This window comes from Ascaphus truei, chromosome 4, assembly GCF_040206685.1.
Source record: "Ascaphus truei isolate aAscTru1 chromosome 4, aAscTru1.hap1, whole genome shotgun sequence".
Lineage (NCBI taxonomy): Eukaryota > Metazoa > Chordata > Amphibia > Anura > Ascaphidae > Ascaphus > Ascaphus truei.
This window is the reverse complement of record NC_134486.1, coordinates 161,840,453-161,857,959: the sequence shown is the minus strand read 5'-3', so window position 1 is coordinate 161,857,959 and position 17,507 is coordinate 161,840,453.

Sequence of the window (17,507 nt, the reverse complement as noted above, 5' to 3'; positions counted from 1 at the left end):
GAGCTTGTTAGGTGTCCAGTATGTTTTACAATTCTTGTCCAGCTAGTCGTAGCTGATTGGAGGTTGGCACCCTCCTACTTAATTTAAGCTCACCCCCTCCCACATTTAAATGGTTATGGGCTCACTCCATAGCATCTTCCACTCAGGGGAACTTGCCTGCTTGCAGTTTGGCTGTGACATCTCTAATACAGAGTGCTTTTCCTGGTAATGTACAGGTAAATAAAAGCTTCAGTCAGACAGAACTTTGGCTTGCAGTTTGGCTGAGACATCTCTAATACAGAGTGCTTTTCCTGGTAATGTACAGGTTAATAAAAGCTTCAGTCAGACAGAACTTTACAGCTAATATCGACAGATTTACTATAAATCATTCTTCCTGTTATAAACAGGTTATTAAGAATTTATATTAGCGTTAGGGACCCCTGAGATGTGGTCTGCCTTGGCGTTGGCTCAGGGGCTTACAACAATTTTGGCCAAAAATGTCAAACTAAAAGACCATTTACATATTAGTTATTCCATATATATTTAGGCACTGTACCGTGTATGAGTCTCACTAGATGTGCTAAAAACTGAGCCCTGTCTGTGTTTTATGTTATGTCTCTGGTTTTAATGCAATTGCCAGCTCAGTAGCACTCTTCTGACACTCATATGCTTATATATATGTTGTGGGTATTTTGGGGGTTTAATTGGAGCTTGTTAGGTGTCCAGTATGTTTTACAATTCTTGTCCAGCTAGTCGTAGCTGATTGGAGGTTGGCACCCTCCTACTTAATTTAAGCTCACCCCCTCCCACATTTAAATGGTTATGGGCTCACTCCATAGCATCTTCCACTCAGGGGAACTTGCCTGCTTGCAGTTTGGCTGTGACATCTCTAATACAGAGTGCTTTTCCTGGTAATGTACAGGTAAATAAAAGCTTCAGTCAGACAGAACTTTGGCTTGCAGTTTGGCTGAGACATCTCTAATACAGAGTGCTTTTCCTGGTAATGTACAGGTTAATAAAAGCTTCAGTCAGACAGAACTTTACAGCTAATATCGACAGATTTACTATAAATCATTCTTCCTGTTATAAACAGGTTATTAAGAATTTATATTAGCGTTAGGGACCCCTGAGATGTGGTCTGCCTTGGCGTTGGCTCAGGGGCTTACAACAATTTTGGCCAAAAATGTCAAACTAAAAGACCATTTACATATTAGTTATTCCATATATATTTAGGCACTGTACCGTGTATGAGTCTCACTAGATGTGCTAAAAACTGAGCCCTGTCTGTGTTTTATGTTATGTCTCTGGTTTTAATGCAATTGCCAGCTCAGTAGCACTCTTCTGACACTCATATGCTTATATATATGTTGTGGGTATTTTGGGGGTTTAATTGGAGCTTGTTAGGTGTCCAGTATGTTTTACAATTCTTGTCCAGCTAGTCGTAGCTGATTGGAGGTTGGCACCCTCCTACTTAATTTAAGCTCACCCCCTCCCACATTTAAATGGTTATGGGCTCACTCCATAGCATCTTCCACTCAGGGGAACTTGCCTGCTTGCAGTTTGGCTGTGACATCTCTAATACAGAGTGCTTTTCCTGGTAATGTACAGGTAAATAAAAGCTTCAGTCAGACAGAACTTTGGCTTGCAGTTTGGCTGAGACATCTCTAATACAGAGTGCTTTTCCTGGTAATGTACAGGTTAATAAAAGCTTCAGTCAGACAGAACTTTACAGCTAATATCGACAGATTTACTATAAATCATTCTTCCTGTTATAAACAGGTTATTAAGAATTTATATTAGCGTTAGGGACCCCTGAGATGTGGTCTGCCTTGGCGTTGGCTCAGGGGCTTACAACAATTTTGGCCAAAAATGTCAAACTAAAAGACCATTTACATATTAGTTATTCCATATATATTTAGGCACTGTACCGTGTATGAGTCTCACTAGATGTGCTAAAAACTGAGCCCTGTCTGTGTTTTATGTTATGTCTCTGGTTTTAATGCAATTGCCAGCTCAGTAGCACTCTTCTGACACTCATATGCTTATATATATGTTGTGGGTATTTTGGGGGTTTAATTGGAGCTTGTTAGGTGTCCAGTATGTTTTACAATTCTTGTCCAGCTAGTCGTAGCTGATTGGAGGTTGGCACCCTCCTACTTAATTTAAGCTCACCCCCTCCCACATTTAAATGGTTATGGGCTCACTCCATAGCATCTTCCACTCAGGGGAACTTGCCTGCTTGCAGTTTGGCTGTGACATCTCTAATACAGAGTGCTTTTCCTGGTAATGTACAGGTAAATAAAAGCTTCAGTCAGACAGAACTTTGGCTTGCAGTTTGGCTGAGACATCTCTAATACAGAGTGCTTTTCCTGGTAATGTACAGGTTAATAAAAGCTTCAGTCAGACAGAACTTTACAGCTAATATCGACAGATTTACTATAAATCATTCTTCCTGTTATAAACAGGTTATTAAGAATTTATATTAGCGTTAGGGACCCCTGAGATGTGGTCTGCCTTGGCGTTGGCTCAGGGGCTTACAACAATTTTGGCCAAAAATGTCAAACTAAAAGACCATTTACATATTAGTTATTCCATATATATTTAGGCACTGTACCGTGTATGAGTCTCACTAGATGTGCTAAAAACTGAGCCCTGTCTGTGTTTTATGTTATGTCTCTGGTTTTAATGCAATTGCCAGCTCAGTAGCACTCTTCTGACACTCATATGCTTATATATATGTTGTGGGTATTTTGGGGGTTTAATTGGAGCTTGTTAGGTGTCCAGTATGTTTTACAATTCTTGTCCAGCTAGTCGTAGCTGATTGGAGGTTGGCACCCTCCTACTTAATTTAAGCTCACCCCCTCCCACATTTAAATGGTTATGGGCTCACTCCATAGCATCTTCCACTCAGGGGAACTTGCCTGCTTGCAGTTTGGCTGTGACATCTCTAATACAGAGTGCTTTTCCTGGTAATGTACAGGTAAATAAAAGCTTCAGTCAGACAGAACTTTGGCTTGCAGTTTGGCTGAGACATCTCTAATACAGAGTGCTTTTCCTGGTAATGTACAGGTTAATAAAAGCTTCAGTCAGACAGAACTTTACAGCTAATATCGACAGATTTACTATAAATCATTCTTCCTGTTATAAACAGGTTATTAAGAATTTATATTAGCGTTAGGGACCCCTGAGATGTGGTCTGCCTTGGCGTTGGCTCAGGGGCTTACAACAATTTTGGCCAAAAATGTCAAACTAAAAGACCATTTACATATTAGTTATTCCATATATATTTAGGCACTGTACCGTGTATGAGTCTCACTAGATGTGCTAAAAACTGAGCCCTGTCTGTGTTTTATGTTATGTCTCTGGTTTTAATGCAATTGCCAGCTCAGTAGCACTCTTCTGACACTCATATGCTTATATATATGTTGTGGGTATTTTGGGGGTTTAATTGGAGCTTGTTAGGTGTCCAGTATGTTTTACAATTCTTGTCCAGCTAGTCGTAGCTGATTGGAGGTTGGCACCCTCCTACTTAATTTAAGCTCACCCCCTCCCACATTTAAATGGTTATGGGCTCACTCCATAGCATCTTCCACTCAGGGGAACTTGCCTGCTTGCAGTTTGGCTGTGACATCTCTAATACAGAGTGCTTTTCCTGGTAATGTACAGGTAAATAAAAGCTTCAGTCAGACAGAACTTTGGCTTGCAGTTTGGCTGAGACATCTCTAATACAGAGTGCTTTTCCTGGTAATGTACAGGTTAATAAAAGCTTCAGTCAGACAGAACTTTACAGCTAATATCGACAGATTTACTATAAATCATTCTTCCTGTTATAAACAGGTTATTAAGAATTTATATTAGCGTTAGGGACCCCTGAGATGTGGTCTGCCTTGGCGTTGGCTCAGGGGCTTACAACAATTTTGGCCAAAAATGTCAAACTAAAAGACCATTTACATATTAGTTATTCCATATATATTTAGGCACTGTACCGTGTATGAGTCTCACTAGATGTGCTAAAAACTGAGCCCTGTCTGTGTTTTATGTTATGTCTCTGGTTTTAATGCAATTGCCAGCTCAGTAGCACTCTTCTGACACTCATATGCTTATATATATGTTGTGGGTATTTTGGGGGTTTAATTGGAGCTTGTTAGGTGTCCAGTATGTGTTCACCTTTATCAAGGAATAAATTATATTTATCATATCTAAGTCTCGTCCCAGTTCAAACCCAGGTATATATATATTTATATATAGTTTTGGTGTAAATTACAACCTGTCACAAGCTACCGTGACAGTAACCAAGGCATTAGAGCGTGTATAAGAGCTAAGGAGACTCATTAGGATGATATAAACATAGGAGTGTACTAGTTACGCTGGACGGCTAACACAGATCTCTATATATACCATAAAGGTCCTGTATAGACCCCCAGCAAAACAAAAGTACATACCAATCAAACGATCAATGTGAGGAACTCCCTCGAAGCACAGCTCAGTACTTGATTAGTGGGTGCGTCACGCCAGACGTAATTGCAGAGAGTAGTCCCATAGGGTACAGTGGCGGAGCACAACCGTGCAAACAATGGTGGCTGCAAACCAGTATCGGATATAAAAAGGTTTATTAAGTGGTCAAAAGGAGTACATAGTAACTCTGACGCGTTTCGGGACCTGCGTCCCTTTGACCCCTATCCCCCCCTCCCATTTCCCCCCCTCCCCCCCCTCTTAAACTAAGGTAGAGCTTACACTAAGCAAGTACAAGGGTCCACACCTTCCCTGCACGCCCATGCCTGAACCATCGGATTCCCCCCCATTGGGCCTTAAGCCCAAATGCCGGAAGCCAATCCCGGACGTACTTATTGGAGGTCATTAGCTGACCTCGTCCCACTTTGCCTCTTGCTGCTGACCCTGTCCCAGCAGCCTATTCCCCCCCCCTCTCGACCTTCCCTGCCCTCCTCCCACCCAACCCCTCGTCGGGCGGGCCTGACACCCATACTCAAACAGCACCGTCAAGAAGCGTTAAAAAGGTTCTCTGAACCAACGAACCAGGATCTCCCCAGTGGGAAGGGCGAGACCCCGATGGACACTAAACTCTCTCGCCCAAATGGCTAGTCAGTCCGCAATTAAACTTGTATCACTAAACGTAAAGGGCCTGAATAATAATAGAAAAAGACGACTGGCGCTCCAAGAGCTGAAAAAGTCCAAGGGAGATATCATCTTCCTCCAAGAGATGCACTTTACATCCCAAGAGCTGCCCAAATTGATTAGCAATGTATTCCCTACGGGTTTCTTCTCGTCATTTAACAGTAAAAAGCGGGGAGTAGCGATCCTGCTCCGACAAGGAACCCCATTCAATATCACCAAAACCACTTCAGACCCAGAGGGTAGATTTCTAATGGTATATGGCTCACTGGCTGGCTCGCCGGTCGCTCTGATCAACATCTACGCGCCAAATGATAATCAAACGGAATTCCTGAAAGCAGTGATAGAAAAGGTTGACCCTACCTACCTATCTTTGTTGATTGTGGGCGGAGACTTTAATATGGCCATAAACTCTGCGGAGGACAAAACCTCAGGCCAACAAGGCCAACACAGAGCTCCACCTCAGAGGATGGAGAAACAATTTAAAACGATCACCAAGGAATATTCCTTAATGGACATCTGGAGAATCCAACACCAGGGCCAAAAAGATTACACATTCTATTCCGCACCCCACCAGTCATATTCTCGTATAGACTATTTTTTTGCTACCAAATATATCCTGGAAGCCTGCACAAATTCGGACTTAGGCCCCATTACATGGTCAGATCACGCCCCCATCACATTAACCCTATCCACCCCATTTCATAAATTAACCGCCTACACTTGGAAGCTGAACGACTCCCTACTGAACCACCCGGAGGTAGAAAAAGAAATTAAAAAGGCTCTTAGGGAGTACTTCGCTCTCAACTGGGGTATAGTAGACTCTCCGGCAGTTCTGTGGGAAGCCCATAGGGCAGCAATTAGGGGAACTTTTATTTCAATTGCATCCCACAGAAAGGCCAAGGTGAAATTAATAACAGATCTGACAACTAAAATAATTATACATATATAAGGAGACAAAGGATGCTCCTAAAAAGATCCCACTTTAATGCACAGCAAAGCCGAAAATAGTCCACAGGTATAGTAACCCACTAGAGTAATGGTAAGGCTATAAGGGTACAATTAAATAACCCCTCCCAACACTGTGGGAGGACAATTACCACTAAAAAGCCCTAGGGCAAAAATAATAAATGATTTATTAATATTCAGAAGTCGACGCAGTAACACACACTCAAAATAACCATAAAAACTATTAAAACATAAATCACGGGTGAGGCAGGGTAAGGGGATATTCTTATAAGGTGAATTCCCAAATATTAGTGTATGTCCCCTTACCAGTACCAGGTGGTAGTGTGAGACACAATGGTAAATACAAATGATAGGCAATAGAGAATGCTAGAGCCTCTGGTCTCAGGGTATGGTGGAGGTTGCACTAATCATTGCATGCTGTGATTGATCTGCTCAGTATCAATAGTTGGATACCTGAACCTTGAGAAAGCGCCAGCCCCTTATGCGCGAAACGATCGTCGGCATGACGTCACCACGTTGACGTCGTGTAGGAGGAGTCACGGGTGAGACTGTTCCTGGTAGTTTGTGTGGGGTTGTTCGAGTTGTTAACTGCCTAGCAGAGGTAGTTTATGCATATATCAGGTCCGGTTTTTGATGCACATGCCGCGGTTCATTTATATAATGTGGTATAATGTGCAATAATGATTTACTGAATCATTGATCGTGTGACCTAGTACCTATATAGGTTTTGTGATATATGACAGTGGCACATTTATTTGCATTCACTACTCTGCATGCATCACTACCTATTGTCAGTGTGATATCCAACTATTGATACTGAGCAGATCAATCACAGCATGCAATGATTAGTGCAACCTCCACCATACCCTGAGACCAGAGGCTCTAGCATTCTCTATTGCCTATCATTATAAAACCTTGACCGCAGCCAGAAATTAGCTAAAACAAGCCCAAATGGAAGAAGTAGAAAAAGCTCTTACATGGACTAGTCAGAAATACTATGACAAGGGCAATAAGGCTGACATACTTTTGGCGAGCAAACTAAGAGGTATACAGAAGTGTTCCCAGATCACAGCGATAAAAAATTCATCGTGAGAAATAATCTATAACGAATAGAAAATAGCGGAGGAATTTACTGCATTTTATATTAAACTTTATAACCTCAATGCTCAGGGTGGGAACACGGGGACACCAGCCACTGAACCTATTAGTAATTACCTGTCCGATTGCATACTACCAACACTGACAGAGGAGGAGAATCAAATGCTTAACGCAAAAATTACCCAAAAAGAGCTGGCGGACGCAATAAAAACATTAAAAATCTCAAAAGCCCCTGGCCCCGACGGCTTCTCCAATGTTTATTACAAAAGATTCTCCCCGATCCTAACTAAACACCTACTCAGCTTATTCAATTCATTCATGGAGGGCAGCCCAATCCCCCCATCAATGACCCAGGCCAATCTCGCCATCATCCACAAAGAGGGTAGGGACCCACTGCTATGTGGGAGCTACCGACTAATCTCCCTACTAAATAACGATCTTAAGCTATACAGCAAAATCCTGGCAAATAGACTGAATCCCATCCTACCGAGATTAATTCACAACGACCAGGTGGGGTTTGTATCTGGCAGACAAGCCTCAGACAACACCCGCAAAATTATAAATATAGTTGATCATGCCCACCTCACAGCTACCAAAGCGGTTCTGTTAAGCCTGGACGCAGAGAAGACGTTCGATAGAATTGATTGGCTATTTCTTGACAAAACAATGCAGAAATTCGGCTTAAAAGATGCTTATCTAGCGGGAGTCCGAGCGCTGTACTGCTGCCCGTCTGCAGTGGTGAAACTCCCGGGGGGTACAGCAAAAAAATTTGAAATGAAAAATGGAACGAGACAGGGATGCCCTTTGTCCCCCCTCCTCTTCGCCCTAACAATCGAACCACTAGCATCTAAAATACGAGACAATATAAATATACAGGGGGTACCAATTGGCGGAATAAACTATAAAGTCTCATTGTTCGCAGACGATATCATATTAACATTAACACAGCCCCAGATCTCCCTTCCCAACTTACACAAAGAATTAAAGGAATTTGGCAAAATATCAGGATACAAAATTAACAGTGATAAGTCAGAAGCCCTCAACTTAAATCTATCAGAACCTGGGCGTGGCCTGGAGTCTAACTGCAAAGGCAAAGGCTGTGTCTGTCTTAAGCTCCTGCAGACAAAACTTCAAACAAAGAAATAGCGAACATCAATCTGGCCAAAATAAATTTCAAACACCACACTATAAGACAGCAGGAGACGGGGGTGATTTTAACACAAACAATAACGAAATTGGACATTGCTAAGCCCCCCAAATATACAGAACAAGGGAGCAGAAAATAAAGTGAGTAAAAGAAGCTGCTGAGGCCCTTGCGTGACAGGGAGACTCTGTGGAGCTGAGAGGTGCAGCGCGGCCCCCGACAAAACCGCCCAGCCCCTCTCCGCTTCCCCGCAAAAGATTATCACAGCAGACAGATCCCGGAGCAGCTTACCAGCCGGTAGGAGACTCACCAGCACCAGTGGCGATCTCGAGTGCTCGGGAGGGAGCCGAGGGGGAAGGCGGAGCGGCCATCTTGACTCGGCTGCGGAGGCTCACGCAGGGAGAAGCGCGGCTTCCCCGAGGGGGTGAGTGACACGGCGGGGTCCCGGAGGGGAGAGGAGGAAGCCCCACAGAGGTGAGCAGAGCCGTGGGCCGGGGGAGACGAGGCCGAGAGTACCCCTCCAGTCCCGATTGAGCCCCGGCGTGGAGGAGCAGCACCACCTAAGATGGCCGCCGGGCTCACACGCAGGGAATAGTGGCATAACATAGTGGCATAACAGACGGGGAGGCTCCCCAGAGACGACCGGACAGCTGACCGCAGGGAGAGTGGGGAAGCCTGGCCAAGTGATACCTGAGCCCCCCTCCCGGCGGTGAATAGTGCTGCCTGGCTCCCTGCGTTTCAGCCTGTGTGTCGGCTACATCCAAGATGGCCGCCGCAGGTCTGATTTAAAGACACAGCCCCCCACAGGAAAATAAATAATTAAATAAACAGAAAATAAAAAAACAAAGCCAGATAAGATGGACGTGTGAGAGCTGAGCTCCGCCGGCCCGCGCGCATAGACCGCTATACAAGCGCCCCTCACCCCACCACCCGACCCCAAAAACATAACCCCTAGCAGAATAAACACCCCGCAATGGCTGCGAAGCAAAAAGCGCTGCCCGGCCAGGGCTCATTAAACTTTTTTCCGCCATCTCAGCGGAGCTCGGAGCCTACCCCGAGAAACCAAGATGGCGCCGGGCCAACGAACACACGAGGCCCTAAGCAGCAGGCCGCGGCCCGAGAACAAAGGGAGCGAGTGCAAAGCCCAGAGACTATCCCAACTAGGGAATTCATGCAAGACTTGATGAAGGGCATGCTAGACAAACTGCACACTTCTATACAGCAAGACCTGAAGGCTGCCGTAACAGAACTGAGGCACGAAATAGCAGGCCTCGCTGAACGGACGACAACACTAGAAACTAAAATGGCGGAATTTCTCAAGACACAAACAGATGCAGACAATGAAATCTTCCCGCTTGGAATGTAGATTAGATATCTGAAAGATAACCTCGAGGACCAGGAAAACCGCGAGAGACGACAGAACCTGCGGATCCGCGGAATTCCAGAGACGATCCAGTCAGATAAACTACAGCCATACCTCTTAGGGCTCTTCTCCTCTCTGTGCGCAGACCTGGACAAAAAGGACTTTGAGATGGATAGGGCCCATTGCGCCCTCGGGCCAAGGTCAGACGACCCAAATAAGACCAGGGACACCAAAGTCAGGCTACACCGCTACACCACTACACCACCAAAGAGAAGCTTATGACAGCCTGCAGGAAAAAAGACCCGCTCACTTACCAAGATGACCATCTGCAAATCTATAATGATTTAGCAAAGCAAACTATCAACAAGCGGATGGACTTAAAACCCCTGACCACCCTCCTCAGAGACAAAGGTATCAAGTACAAATGGGGGTTCCCATTTAAACTAATAATCATCAGAAATGGGAAGACACATGTCATTATACACCCGACTGAGATGTCCAGACTGGCGAAAGCAGTGGGCCTGTCTCCCCCCCCATCGTGGAATGCTGATCCACCTGACTCCCATGAACAGGAGAATGAGGGTCCCTCAGTGAGGACCTCAGAGCGCCTCGCAGGTCGAAAACAAAGAAAATAAAGACATAATAAAAGTATCTTTCTGTTGTCTGTTCTCCCAGTTTCAGCGATATAGTGTCACAAAAACGCCACACGAGGACTCAGCAAGATACCTGCCCATAAACCAGAGCGACTACTAGAAACCCAGCCACAACGAGGATCAAGCATAACAGAGGGAGACGCCGTACCTGCCTGCTGCAGAGAATAAAGAAGACCGCCTGCCAAGCCGGAGTGTCCACCATGAAAGGCTGCTCATCCGCCCAAGAGAAGCCGGCCGCAAGACCGACACAAGGCTGTCAGCCGGAGCCGTATTAAAGAGGCCTTCTATTTGGGAGGGGGGGGGCGCTCACTGTTGCGGGAGGGGGGAGGGAAGAGAATCTTACAGGAGGAGCAAGGTTCGATGGGGAACCCCATGGCCCCCTCTACCCCCGTCGCCCCCACTCCTCACCAACCCCCGAGCAACAGCAGCCGGCACCTCAGGGCAATCAGCCCTATGAGAGGCCGGCACACAGGTCCACACCAGGTAGGCATCGCCCCCCCCCCCCCCGAAACTGTAAGTACGTTACCCTTACAAGTGTGGCATCTGCGTTCCCTGGAACAACTCCCCATATGCAGGCAATCCCTGAGTCCTCAGAGTCCTTACAACCTAATAGATGACACTAAGCTGTGCGTAAGGACTGAAGCGAGAGTGACACTAGCTATCCCCCATCCCTACAAGTTCAAAATTGCTAGGAGTTTATAGAAGCACACCCCCTACCCCATCCCTACCCGTTTCCCTCCTGCCCCCACTCCCCCCCTACATTTCCCTCTCCCCCCCAGTCTACCCGTAACCCCCCCTCCCCTTTCCCCCCCCCTCCCCTTCCCCCCCCTCCCCGCACTCTCCTATCCCCCCCCCCTTACTAACCTAAACAGAAGAACTACAAGACTCGCTGAATCCGGAGCTTGCCTCCAACTCCTACCACTCCAACAACAGACCGAGAACAGTGCTGAAACGAAGGCGCTAAGGAAGAACCAGCAGGTTCCAGTAACACCAGTTGCGGTCTGTGTCTTGCCGGATCGACACTGTATTATCACATGCATATCATATGTTAAAAGCTAGGCATCAGCTATGTCGACATAATTGTACTCACCGTTAGCCACCCACCCAAACAGCAGACCCCACCCCCCCTTCCCCTCTCTCCCCTCCCTTGCCCCCCACATGCTCCCCCCCCCCCCGCAACCCGCCCCGAAATCCACCCAGGTTCCCCCCCGCGCATCCTCTGCTAACCCACGGATAGAAATAAATCACGTGGTGATAAAAACAAAGCGTTATACCAAATGTATACCATGTACGTAAATCAATGTACCCGCACTGAAATAATAAACGCATGTATTCCCCTTTCCCAATTTCAACAAATGTACTAATATATGTATGTATGTATGTACTGCTGCGGCCAAGTTTATTCGAGCATTTGCCCGTTCTTGGCCGCAGCAGTAGCCTGGCGCGCGCCCGAGAGTGACGGGCGCGCGCCGAAGCAGCGGAAGAGCGCCCTCCGATCGGGGCGCTCTCCCTACCGCTGCCGGGTCCGCCGGGTCCCCCGGAACCCCCTGCCGCTGTCCCGCAATCGCGGGACACCAGGGCTCCCTCGGGGAGCCCCTGGACGCGCGTGCAGGGGGCGCACGCTCCCAAAGACGCGTGACCGCGTGTCTATGACGCGCGGCACGCCGAGGGGCGGCCACTAGCAAGCCGGGAAATCTCCCGGCTTGCGGATCTGGCCGCAGTGTGATTAAGTGTGTTGGTAGTGTATGTATAATATGCACTGAGCTTCATACCCCAGCAAAAGATGGGGTAAAAGGGGTAAATGTGAAATATGGTTTGCATCTGACCAACTAAAGACCCGGACCTACCACCCTCTTTCCCCTCCTACTTACTTTCACTTCCCCAGCCCCGATTAAAGTGAGATCTTTAAACGTCAAAGGGTTGCAAAACAACAGGAAGCGGAGATTGGCCCTTCAGGACATGAAAAAATCAGGGGGGGACATCATATTCTTACAGGAGACACACTTCACATCTCAAGACCCCCCAAATTTATTCAAAAAAATGTTCCCAACAAGCTTTTTTGCTTCATTTAGTAGTAAAAAGAGGGGTGTGGCTATCCTAATCAGACAAGGCATCCCATTCAATCATATCAAAACGACAGTGGACCCAGAGGGTAGATTCCTTGTGGTATATGGCTCCTTAGCGGGCTCGACAATTGCCCTGATCAATGTATACGCCCCAAACGAGAACCAAACAGAATTTCTCCAAGCTGTTCTCGAGGGCGTAGACCCGGGATATCTATCATCGATGATAGTAGGGGGTGATCTAAATATGGTCTTAAACCCTACCGAGGATAGATCAACCACGATGGGTCCCCCCCCGTACAACCTACTCCCAGATCATGGGGAAAAGGTTCAGGGGAATTCTAAACGAATTTTCACTAGTGGACGTGTGGAGATCCCAACATCAAGGCCAGAGAGACTATACCTTTTTCTCAGCGCCTCACCAGACTTACTCTCGAATAGACTATTTCTTGACCACAAAAAACGTGATGGCGGCAGCCATTGAATCAGACATTGGCTCAATCACCTGGTCGGATCATGCCCCAATCACCTTAACACTATCACTCCCCTTTGAAAAAACAACAAGCTATTCCTGGAGACTTAATGATTCGTTATTAAACCACCCAGAGATAGAAAGAGAAATTAGAGCCTCACTTAAGGACTATTTCTTCTTCAACGCAGGAACAGTCTCCTCTCCAGCAATCCTATGGGAAGCCCATAAGGCAAACATCAGAGGGAAATTTATTTCCATCGCCTCCCATAGGAAAAAAGCCCGCCTAACACAAATCAAAGAACTTACAGATAGCATTAAAACCATAGAACAAGCCCATAAGGCCAACCCTACAAAGAAATTATATAAAACGCTGGTTACAGCTAGAACAAAACTTAGGCAGATTCAGCTGGAGGATGTAGAAAAGGCCCTCAAATGGACAAACCAACTCTATTACGACAAGGGAAACAAGGCTGATAGACTCTTAGCAAGTAAACTAAGAGGGGTGCAAAAGAGATCTCAAATAACAGCTATCAAAAGTAAATCTGGTGAGATACAATATACTGTAGTGACAAGAAAATTGCAGAGGAATTTACAAAATACTATACTGAGTTATATAATTTAAGATCTAAAATTGACCGCCCCGCACCAATAGCCATAGAGGCCATAACACAATATTTGAACAAATGTCAGCTCCCCACTTTAACGGAGGAGGAAAACACAGTCCTCAATGCTGAGATTACAAAAGAGGAACTGGAGGAGGCGGTCAAATCATTAAAGATCACTAAGTCTCCTGGCCCTGACGGTTTCACCAACGTCTACTACAGTATAAAAGATTCTTGCCCACACTATCTAAGCATCTTCTAAAAACATTTAACTATTTCATGGAAGGGAACCATATTCCCACATCAATGTCTTTAGCCAACCTGGCCATTATACATAAGGAAGGCAGAGACCCGATGCAGTGTGGAAGCTATCGTCCAATCTCCCTCCTCAACAGTGATCTCAAATTATATAGTAAAATTTTAGCAAACAGATTAAACCCCATCTTGCCGAGATTAATTAATATTGACCAAGTCGGATTTGTCAAGGGCAGACAAGCCTCGGATAACACTCGGAAGATAATCAACATCATTGAACATGTACACCTCACAGGGACCAAAGCACTTTTGTTAAGCCTAGATGCAGAGAAGGCGTTCGATAGAATAAACTGGCAATTCCTGGACCAAACTATGCGCAAATTTGGCTTCAAAGACGCATATCTAGAGGGGGTCCGTAGATTATACCAAAACCCATCAGCAACGGTAAAACTACCAGGGGGCAATAACCAGAGGTTTGAGATCACCAATGGTACTCGACAGGGATGCCCCTTATCTCCTCTCCTCTTTGCACTAACCATAGAACCGCTGGCATCAGCAATACGACTCAATAGAGACATCCAAGGAATAGAAATTGGACACAGGCAGCACAAAATATCCCTATTCGCTGATGATGTCATCCTAACCCTTTCCAAACCCCAAATCTCCCTGCCCAACCTTAATAAAGAGCTCCGAGACTTTGGACAAATCTCGGGATATAAAATAAATAACGACAAATCGGAGGCCCTGAACCTCAGCCTGCCGGAGCCAGAGGTGGAACTCCTCAAATTAAATTTTAACTATCGTTGGAGCTCCTCTTGTATCAAATACTTGGGAGTTAAGGTATCGAGGACCTACCAAACACTATATCAATATAACTATCTGGCCCTGTTCAAAAAAATTAAGCAAGACTTAGATAAATGGGGAGGATACCAGATATCATGTATCGGGAGGATGGTCTCGGTCAAAATGAACATACTCCCTAGGCTACTATACTATTTCCAGACCCACCCGGTTCCCATCCCTGGCTCAGAATTAAAAAATATTCAAAAATTAATCTTCCACTTTATCTGGCAAGGCAAAAAGCCTAGAGTCGCCAAAACGTTTCTCTTGGCCTCAAGGGGGAGAGGAGGACTAGGAGTTCCAGACATAACAAGATACTACCTAGCCGCACAACTACAGTAGGCAGTGGTATGGAACGCTAGCCCAAAACAATACTGTTGGCTAGGTATAGAAACACACTATGCCGGGACGCCTTCACTACCAGCTTGCCTTTGGTCCATGAGCAGGGAAGACATGCTAAGCAACAAATTCAAACTAGGCCCGATGAGACACACTTGGGAGACCTGGACGAAATGCAGATATAAATTTAAGCTCACGACACCTCGTTCCCAACTCACACCAATCTACCAAACTACAAAAATCCAAAATTCCCACCTGGATGTGAGCCCAGACAATTTGATCAATTTGAAACCAAAAATATTAGAGCAATTGTCCAACTCCTGAGCTTCGGGGAGTTCCTGAGTTACCAAAACTTAAAATCCAAATATGAGATAGTAGGGCTGAATGTCTTCAAATACAAATTCGACACTTTACCCAAACATTATCCCCAACGTTGGAATTTCCCCCTCTCACTGGCTTTGAAAGGCTATGCAGGGAGTCCGGCCATCAGAAAGGTCTCATAACACAAATCTGTGCAGAACTGGAGAGAGCCTCAGAAGCCCCCACGCATGACTATATGCTGCATTGGGCAGCAGAATTGGACATCGTTATAGACCGAGAGGATTGGGAAAGTATTTGGGAAACAGCTTCAGGAACTTCCATATGTACCACAATAAAAGAGAATCTATATAAAATACTGTTTCGCTGGTATCTCACCCCAGCCAAAATTAACCAAATCAACCCCATGGCCTCTGATCTGTGCTGGAGAGGCTGCGGTCAAAAGGGGGACATGGCCCACATCTGGTGCTCATGTCCAGAAATTCAGAAATACTGGGAAACCATACACAATCTTATAAAAGAGGTCACAGACCTCACAATCCCGGTTGAACCGCTGACCTACCTATTGGCCAGGCCCCTAGAAACACTGGACCGACCAACAGGCAAATTGATCTCCTTTATTCTCACTGCGGCTAGATGTGCAGTGGCAGCCGCCTGGAAGAAAGTGTCCCCCCCTCCAAACAGACAGTAATAAATAGAATCAACGAAGTAAAGGAAATGGAGAGACTGTCAGCATTTCTGAAACGGTCCACCACTGCCTTCTACAATATTTGGGACCCATGGTTCACTAGAATGGCCCTGACACACAGAAACGCCATATACAGTAAGGATAGAGGTAGGAGCCACAATGGGTAACGGAAACTAAAGGCGCATGCCAAGGCGAGGGAAGGGTACAACTACTCCCCTCCCCCCCCTCCTCTCCTCTCTCTCTTTTCCCCTCCTTCTCTTCCCTTTTCTACTTCAATTCTCGCGTCACCCCGACAGACCCTGGAGGAACAGGGGGACGTCGAGACTTTTCTTTCATATGTAAAAAATTGTGTTAGGCCACAAATGGACTGTCATAGAAAATATGTTGACTGTTATAACTGCCTAATAAAAAAATTGAAACAAAAAAAATCTATCAGAACCAGAGATGCGGACATTGAAATCAAACTTTAATTATAAGTGGAGCCCTATATACATCAAATACCTGGGAGTACAGTACATGTATCGAGGAACTATTGCTCCCTATACCAAAATAATTATCCCAACCTATTTAGGAAAATTAAAAAAGATCTGGATAAATGGGAAAAATACCAGATCTCATGGATCGGGAGAATGATCTCAGTTAAAATGAATATACTGCCCAGATTATTATATTATTTCCAGACGCTCCCGATCCATGTCCCTGGTTCTGAATTAAAAACTATCCAAAATAAAATCCTCTAATTTATTTGGATGGAAGGAGACCCCGGGTAGCTAGGTCGGTTCTTATGGCGTCTAGGACAAAAGGAGGACTGGGGGTCCCAGACATTAATAGATATTACCAAGCTGCCCAATTAAAACAGGCGGTAATGTGGAACTTGGGACCCAGACAAGCTATGTTGGCTAGCAATTGAATCTCATTACTCCAGAACGCCTTCTCTACCAGCTTTTCTCTGGAGCAGTGACAGGGGAAATGACATGGCGCCCAAATTCGGGCTGGGGGCAATGAAACATACTTGGGACATATGGGCAAAAACTAAAACTAAATTCTTACTCTCGTCCCCTTGCTCTCAGCTCATTCCAATATTTGACAACCCTAAATTCCCACCAGGGTGTGAAACCCGACAATTCGACCTACTGCACCGACACACTTTATTCGAGCAAATACCCGGTATGTACCTGGCAGATACCCGGAATGCGCCGCTCCTCACCTCTGACAAGCCCCGTTGCATTTGCCTTCCCAGCCTGGGTTCATGCCTGGCTGATGGGCGGCTGATCTGTTAAATGATAATGATTAGGATTTAATAGGCTGCAATGCTTCGCGTGTCTACCAGATGGCATAAATTCATGAATTGTAATGCAGTATATATATATATACTGTGCAGTATTGCAGCCAGCGGGAATAAAATGCTTCAATCCCTGCTTGGAAAATAACTCAATGCACTCGGGCAGAAAACAGTCACAAACCTCAATACACCCGGGTATACCCGAATTCGTGGGACTAGCCAAGCTCGAATAAAGTGTGTCGCCAGTGTATTTAAAACAATGGGGCTCAGAGCGATCGCGGACCTGCTGAGCGATGGACAGTTCCTGAGTCT